Raw genomic sequence first — 9,140 nt, 5'->3', positions numbered from 1 at the left:
GTTCTTATGTTTCATGTTTAGTGTTAGCATGTATGGATGGCATTTTGATAGAATGTATAAGTGGATTAGCTGAGATTAATCATAAATGCATGAATATAGTCATTTTATTTAAATGCAGTAATTAGGATCATAAAAGAATGTAGATTGGATTATAGGATTATATTCATTATTGTTAATGAAAATAAGTATGCATGAAAAGATCTCATTAGTTTATGAGGTAATTATAGCATGTTTTGGAACTAGATGCATGGCATGTGTTTAATGTAAAATTGAACGTAATGAATGGTTTAAAAATTATTGGATGAACTCATTTGGTTATTTACAATTTAACCTTAATAAATGAACACCATCTTATTAGCTATAATTTAACTACAATGGATGAACTCCTTTGGTTATTTACATTTTAACATTAATAAATGGACTTCAACATATTACCTATATTGTAACTAAAATGGATGGACTCATCAAGTTAACTATATTTTAACCTTAATGGATGAATTCATATGTTATCTATGTTTTAACTTCTATGGGTAGATTTCCTCACGTTGACTCATCTTCAACCATAATGGATGAGCATGTCCTATTATCTTTAATGTTAATTTGTTGAACAAATTATATCTTTGTTTAAAGTAATAACATGTAATTAAGTGAACCTGCTTAATTGGATCAATGCCGTGAGTTGAGTTAGATGTTAAATTAAGTAATCACGTTGGGAAACTCTTTAGGGTTGTTTAGTATTCCGTTGTGTTATCTGCGCTTATGATAACTCATTGTATCATTATGTTGTGTCTTATTTAAAAAAAAAAATTATGTGCACTCCATTCGTGTGTTTTAGATTTATCCCTTCGGGGTTTGCTGGTGAGGCATTACACCCACTCATGTATTTGATCCATATGAAGATTTCAATTTAAGTTTTTTAACTAACGACATACAAAATCAAGTAGTGTATAAAGAAAATTTGTATGTGTCATTCTAATTTTATGCTCATGGTTTAAAATTAAATTAAAATTTCATTATACTTGTATCAGAGACAGGTTAAGCATCTAGAAGAAGAAATATTTATTTTTAGAGGCTTTTCTGGTTTGCCCTTTGAATGTTTTAATGTCCCAGATTTGGTATCTTGTTATGTAGAAGGATAGGGCATACTTTGGTAAGATGTTCATGATCATATTGGAAGAATAATGTTATCTCAATATTTTGCAGATAGATAAGCACGTAGATAAGAAATAACATAATCTATTAGCAAATTGTCAATATATCAAAATGAGAACATGTCTTCCAATTCATGTTTAATATGTTGAATGGACATAATATTTATATGAAATTAAAGCAAGTTGAAAGATAACAATTTATAATGGAAAAAAGATAAAGAAAAGATAGATTTCAATAGAAAGGTTGGTATAGAAGCAGCTTATAAAATATGGCATTATAATTACAAATTTGTGTCTCTTGTACATTACAAAATCAAGTGAGAGATTGAAAGCGAGTCAAAAGAATAACAGGTTGAGTACTTGCGCAAAAATAAATTGTGCCTTAAAATGAAAATCATTTAAAAATAATACTTAACATGGGAGATTGAAAGTAGAAAAACTTTAAATGCTCAATCATGAGAAAAATTGTCTTACATTTTATTCTAGGCAACACTAGATAATAAAAAATGTAATCCTGTATGGAGCAAAGGAGGAGGAGACTAGGGCTTCAACCGAGGGAGTTTCAGAGATTTCAACCACAGGAAGATGGCTTTCAGGGCCGAAGATTTGCAGATTGGGGAACATGACAAAACTTTGCATAGCCATGACCTGAAAAAAGACCTTGGCAAAAACCGAGCAAGGCTTGGGAGGACTAGGATAGGTTTTTTCATTCCCATAAGAAATGGGGGGAGGCAGTGTCAGCGCGAGACTCCAAATATTTGAGAAAAGAGAATCTCAGAACCCAAGGGAATCACAATAAGGAGTATGGCTCGAAAACAATATGGCAACATTGCCAAGAGAAAGATGGGCGACTGAGAAGAAATGCTCAGAAGCCGAGGAAGTCCTCGGAACGAAAAGAGGGTATGAGAATGAAGAAAGTGTCGTTGATGATAGATAACAAAAGCTGGAATGACTCTGTGACCTTTTTTCGAGAAAGTGGATTATTGGTAAAATGTTTTGGGGATTGGCCTTTGGTGGGAAAGATGAAAGGTTGGTGTACTGAAAATTGGAAATGCAAAATCAAACTCAAAACCCTTCCAAATGGGTTTTTCTTGGTAATCACAGAAGACAATAAGGATAAACAAGGAATTTTAAATAATGGACCCTTTTTTATGGGAGGAAGGGGTTTGTATGTTAGGGATTGGGAGCCCAACTTCAACCCAGTGCTGGCTCCAATTGAAGAGATACCTATTTGGCTCAGATTATATAACCTACCTAGAGAATACTGGAATGAAGAGTTCTTCCAAACTTTAGGTAACAAACTCAGTTTCTACATCAAAGCGGATGAGGCTATTGAGTCCAAAGACTTTAGCATGTATGCATGAATATGTATTGGATGGAAACCCCATTACCCACTTCCAGAACAAGTAGAGATCATAACAAATGCAAGACAGTGACTCCAAAAAATCGAGGTGGAAGAATCTAACGAAATATGCAAGCATTGTAAAAAAGGACATTCAGAGGAAACTTGCTTAATAGGCCCTAAAGGGAAAATGGTGGAGACAACAATAGAAGATGAGGTGACCTACTATGCAAACAAGGATAGTACAAGAAAGGAGACGAGGTCCAACGAGGATATGATTCAAGCTATGCAAAACCCTTTCGTGCAGGGGGAGGTGTCGATGGCTTTCAATAATACCACCCAGGAGGTGGAAGAGACTATAACAAAAGTTGCTCTTATCAACAAACATATAGAGGCCACAGGTTGGGTAGAAGATGCCATTGCAAGAGTTGAGAAAGCAGTTGATATTCTGGATGAAGTTAACACCAGGGCCTTTCCTCTTGCAGAAAGAGGAGTCAGTTTGGAGACTCTATAGCACTCGGAGAAGGATAATGAATCAAGGTCTGATAAGGAGGAAACCAAAGACAATAGAGAATCTAGTGGAGTTGATAAGGAAGATGAATGGGGATGGATGGATGAGGAAGACATTATGGAAACCAAAACAATAGAGAAAACAAAGCCTGTATGTACCAAGGTACAGATAGGGGAAAAGAGACTGAGAGGTAGAAAGTCAAATCAGTTCAAGATTGCAATGGCTGGTATTGCCAAAGGCCAATGTAAATTGACAGTAGGGAAGGGCGCTACCCTTCCTGAAGGACAATGAAAATCATAACCTGGAATGTCAGGGGTTGTAATGCCCCTGACAAATGCTGATTGATCAAACGAGGGTTGGATCAATTAAGGCTAGATGTAGTTTTCTTACAAGAGACAAAGATGAACAAAGTGGAAGCAAAGACACTCATGGGATCATGGAAGCAATGGATGGGGGTCTTTGAGAATTCAGAGGGAGCTTTGGGAGGATTGGGTATCCTCTGGAATGCAAATAATCACAAGGCGGAAGAAGTTTCTGCCTCCAATACGTGGCAGGTATGTAAGGTTCACTCCTACCCTCTAAATGTTGATTTCACATTAATCAATGGCTATGGACCATCAAAATCCAATTTTCAAAGAAATTTTTGGAGATCACTGTCCTCCCTCATTCGAGATCTGGATGGGAGCATTTTGATTATTGGGGGCGATTTCAATGTTATATTGGAACTGAGTGATAAATCGGGGGGCAAGGGAGGACTCTCTATGAACCAAGTAAATTTTTAAAATTTTGTGACGGACAATGGACTCAGGAAAATCAAATCTAAGGAAGGACAGTTTACATGGTCTAATTGAAGGATCTTAGGACACCATGTTGCAGAGAAGCAGGACCATTTTTTCTTGGGTGGGCCATGGGCGGAAACCAACCTCCTTTTCGCCTCAAATATCCATCCAATGGCTGCTTCAGATCACCTACCAGTTGAGCTCACTATAGCCTTTGATGGCCCCCCCATCATATGCCCTTTCAAATTTGAAAAAATGTGGTTGAGGGATAAAAGCCTGAGGGATTTAATCAATGAATGGTGGTCAGGGGCTCTAGAGATGTGTGGAACTAAGGCCTTCATTTTTGTTAAGAAGTTGCAATTTATTAAGTCAAAAATTAAAGAGTGGAACCGAATCAAGTTTGGCAATATTTTTGCTAATAAAAGAGATCTGGAGGACAGGCTAGCAATCTTACAAGAAGATATAATACAAAAGGGGATGACATCCGAGATGTTCTGACAGAAGCAAGAACTTAAAGAACAATATAGTGAAGTGCTAGCTAGAGAGGAGATTTACTAGAGACAAAACTTGAGAGAGTGCTGGCTACTAGAATGAGACAAAATTACAAAGTTTTTTCATAACTCGGTTAAGGCGAGAAGATCCAGGAACAAAATCACAACCATCTACAACAATGAGAATGTCTTATTAGACAATGTGGAGGATATTAATAAAGAGGCGGTTAAATTCTTTCGGGCATTACTGTCCAAGGATAACGGATACAATCTGGAGCACCAACAAAATGGGTTAAGTGTTATCCTGAAGCTGATAACAATGACGCAAAATCATGCATTGATGAAACCCATTCAATTTGAGGAGGTTTGAAGTGCGGTTTTTAGTATGGAAGGTGATAAAGCACCAGGGTCGGATGGTTTCTCGACCTTTTCTATGAAACTTTCTGGGAGATTGTAGAAAATGAGGTTTAGGCAGTAGTGGAGGAATCTCGAGGCAGGGAGAGTGTTGCAAAGGAGCTTAACTGCACATTTATTGCCCTTATTGCCAAGGTGGTGCACCCTGCTAATTTTAATGAATTCAAGCCAATTTATTTGTGCAACACCATTTAAAAAATGATAACTAAAGTGATCTCAAATAGAATAAAACCTCTGCTGAGTCTTATTATCTCAGAAGAACAAAGCGGCTTTGTCCCAGGTAGGTCGATCGTGGAAGGAATAATAATTGCCCATGAGGCCATCCACACAGTTTGTCAAGCGAAAGTGGATCGAATGATGATTAAATTATATATTAGAAAAGCTTATGACATGGTAGATAGGGAATTTCTTCTCCAGGTCTTGTAGAGGTTTGGCTTTTCCAAAGAATGGATTAGTTGGATACAATCTTGCATAGGGGGGTTTGGACTTCTATATTAGTCAATGGTAGCCCACAAGGCTTCTTTCAAACCACACGGGGTCTTAGACAAGGAGACCTTTTATCACCTTTCCTATTCATTATATTAGTAGAAGCCTTGGGAAGACTAATTGGATCACAACAACAATGAGGAAGATGGAAAGGGATTAAAATTGCGGAAGGGATGGAGCCAGTTACTCATCAACAATTTGTGGATGATACCCTACTGTGCGGACAGTCTTCACTTCAAGAGGTTCAAGTGATCAGAAAGACTATAGATGTTTTCTGCAGAGCAAGTGCTCAGGAGGTTAACTGGACCAAATCGAAAGCTATTTTCTTTAACACAGAGGTTGACAGATAGCAAGTAATTTCCAATATCCTAGGGGTTAGATTGGGTACCCTTCCTGGAATGTTTCTGGGTACCCCCTTATTTGGTGGGAAGAATGGCTCTACACTGTGGAACAACCTTATTGATGCTTGTGCAAACCGCCTTAAAGGTTGGAAGAGTAAATGGTTGACTATCTCGAGGCAGATCATGCTACTCAAAGCAGTCCTCTCTGCACTCCCCATATTCTCCATGACAGCCCTAAAGATTCCGGAGAAGGTGATAAATTGTATAAATAGGGGGATGAGAAATTTTTGGTGGAATGGCAAAGAAACAAATGACAAAATTCTTTTGGTTGTGTGGGACAAAGTCTGCCAAGACAAACTGGCAGGGGGAGTAGGACTGAGAAACTGGAACTTTTAAATGAAGCAATGGGGGCAAAATTGATTTGGTAGATCTACGCCCAACCGAACCAGAAAGGGGTACAAATTTTAAAACACAAGTATCTAGATCAGATGAGCGGGGAATGAATATTCACAATCACCACATTACCAAAAGGCTTAGCCATATGGAATTTTATTACCTCATGCAGACATGTCATCACTAAACACATCACTTGGGAAATAGGTAATTGGACAAAGGCCAATTTCTGGACAGATTCAAGGGAAGGAAGACCAGTTCTTTCATATAGACAAGATATTGTGAATATTAAACAGGTTACCAGAATCCATTCGGGAGAAAAGGTAGGAGATTTTCTCTTGAAAAGCAAGATCCAGGGGGTAGATATGTGCAAATGGAAAGATGTAAGAAATATACCATTACCAACAAATAAAAAAGAGTTGCTAAAGGGGATCATGGAGGAGTACACCCCTATGCTGTCTACAAAGGAAAACACTATGAGATGGTGTGGTTCAAAATTAGGGCAGTACTTGGTGAAGATTGGTTACAACATTCTTGACAAAATGGAAGAAAGAAAGGAATGACCAAAAAAACATATGTGGAGCTCCCTAATTCTACCAAAAGCAGAAGTCTTCACATGGCTGACTCTGAAAAAGCGCATCCTGACAAGGGAAAGACTGCACAGACTGGGCTTCTTGGGCCCTTTTAGATGCATAATGTGCAAGAAGGCAGAGGAATCCCTGGATCACTTGCTTCTACAATGTGAGGAAGCACAAACGGTCTGAAGGTTCCTTTTAGGGAAGCTAGGATGGATGGCTCCTCTACCTAATATAGTCCTTGACCTTTTCTCTAGCTAGAATATATCGAGATTTAGATCAGTCTTTTCCAGTCTATGGATAGTGGCTCCATCACTGGTAATATGGGAGACTTGGAAGAAAAGAAACAAAAGACTATTCCAAGAGAAAGAAGAGTCAATGGAGAGTTTTCTATCAAGAGTTGAATGAGCGATAGCTGAATCAGTCTCAGCGGTAGCCAGAAGCCATAACCTGGCAAAACACCCCTATACTAGTGAGGACATAATGATTCAAACCAATTGGCCATTTGTGAATTTCCAACCCGTTAATGGGTCTATGAGGGTTAACCCCCCTTTAGAAAAAGAAGAGGTTAAATGGGAACCGCCAACTAAAGAGTGGATAAAAATAAACTTTGATGGGGCGTCTAGGGGAAATCTGGGAACCTCAAGAGTGGGAGTAGTCGCAAGAAATGATAAAGGGGTCATCCTTTTCAAGGGTGCAAGACAATTGTAGGATGGAACAAATAACGAAGAAGAGGCACAGGCGGCACTAATGGCCACTAAATTGGCTATAAATATGAAAATCCCAAAGTTGCACCTGGAAGGAGATTCCCAAGTGATTATCAACGTAATAGTGAAGGGTAACACCCCTTCATGGAAATTATCCCAATGGGTGGAGATCATCCGAGAAAAACTCAACTCCTTTGAGGAGTTTCAATTTTCCCATGTCAGACGAGGCGCCAATGCAGTGGCGGACCTCCTCTCCAACATCGGATGTGACATGACAAGCCAAATGGCCAAGTGGTGGAAGGGAGATGGCGGTTTGTGGAAGTGGAATTAATGTAGTCCTAGAAGAATGGAAAAATCAATAAGCACGCAAGATAGCCCGTAAGGACAAGTACGCCTTTTCAAAGGCATTGTAATTAATGAGGTAGTTATCGAACGCAACGTATCTGATCGAGATAATGGTAGACGACAGTAAATCTGATGTGAAATCCTTTTCCATTTATATCATTGATTATGCATTTATGACCCGTCGCAAATGACAGTAGAGGAATTACTATTTTGGTTAATGAGCAATGTATCATCAAAGAATCAGATTAATGAGAAATTTTGTGTCTTTTGCAGTGTAGTGTGTGGAGTTAATAGTTTTTGAGCAGGTTCAATGGAGGTGAATTTTACCCTAAGAACAAAGAAGAAACTGGTTCCTTTTCTGGGAACAGTGTCGGACAAACAAATGCAAGGACTCTTCAAATACAAGGAAGAGAAACTATGGAGTGTAGCGCGTCTAATGCTAGGGGAGGAGTTGGTGCACATTCACTTAATGTATAGGATGAATATGGAGATTTATTCCTTGATTATGGCCTAGGCTTGCGAATTTGAACCTGAGGTGGAAAAAATTAAGCTCACACTGACAAAGCTAATTGACAGGGACTATTTGATCAACCTCGACTCCATTTTGGAGTGGGTGATCCCTCAGATTGGAATCCGCATTTGGGAAGGAGATGTCGAGGAGGAGATATTACCCTTTGTTCGAGGGCCAGAGAATCGAATAAAGGAGCAATGCAGAGAGCGAGCTCGCCTAGGCTGGGAATCCATGAAGCTCTGCGTCAAATTAATAAGAACATATGAGGTAATGAAAGCCCTCAAGGTGGTGGCATGCATGGAGGTGGGGAGAGAACTGCGAGAGCAGTTTGAGGAAGGGTAGGCGGTCCAGTTCTTAGCAAGTCTAGAGGGAGACCTAGACTTTGGGAATTTGGATTGCATCCCGAAAATGAAGATCGAAGTAGCTAAAGGAAAAGCTTTGGCAGACATTGCAAATGAGGAGGAGAAGCAGATGAAATAGAACAACACCGACTGAGTGGATACGGTGCTAAAAATCCATTTTGTTTTCTGCTATTTGTTGGTTTTAAAAAAATATATATATTTTATGGATGACTGTAATATCTAGTGTAGAATCGCACAGTACTGGTTTTATTTCCTTTTTAGTTTGAACGCCCTGCATAGTAGGCTAGGACTGTTAGTTTTTTGGGCTGATGTTGAAATCTGTATGGCCTCAGATTATTGTAGCTCCTTTTCTTGGAAATCAATATATAACAAAAATTACCGACCAAAAAAAAAAGTAATCCTTAATTGGACAAAATCTAGGGGATTGATTCATTTGTTGATGTCAATATATATTTTGAAATGAAATACTGCTAACGGTTGTAGTATTTTGGAAGACTTTTATAGTTTGTTGATTCATCTTGGAAATGTTGTTTGGCAAATTGATAGTGGTACATCCAAGGATTGTATATTGCTTTTGGAGAATAGGAACCTGAACAAGGAAGAAGCACACAAAATTGATAATTATAAGTCAATAAAGAAATAGTATATTGAATGCAAATAGCTTAATTTAAGTGAAAGGCACGGTGTCACGCCATGCTATGAGGCCCAAAGGACTTAAACAATAAAAGCAAT

This window comes from Cryptomeria japonica, chromosome 1 (genome assembly GCF_030272615.1).
Source record: "Cryptomeria japonica chromosome 1, Sugi_1.0, whole genome shotgun sequence".
NCBI lineage: Eukaryota > Viridiplantae > Streptophyta > Pinopsida > Cupressales > Cupressaceae > Cryptomeria > Cryptomeria japonica.
This window is presented reverse-complemented; position numbering follows the sequence as displayed.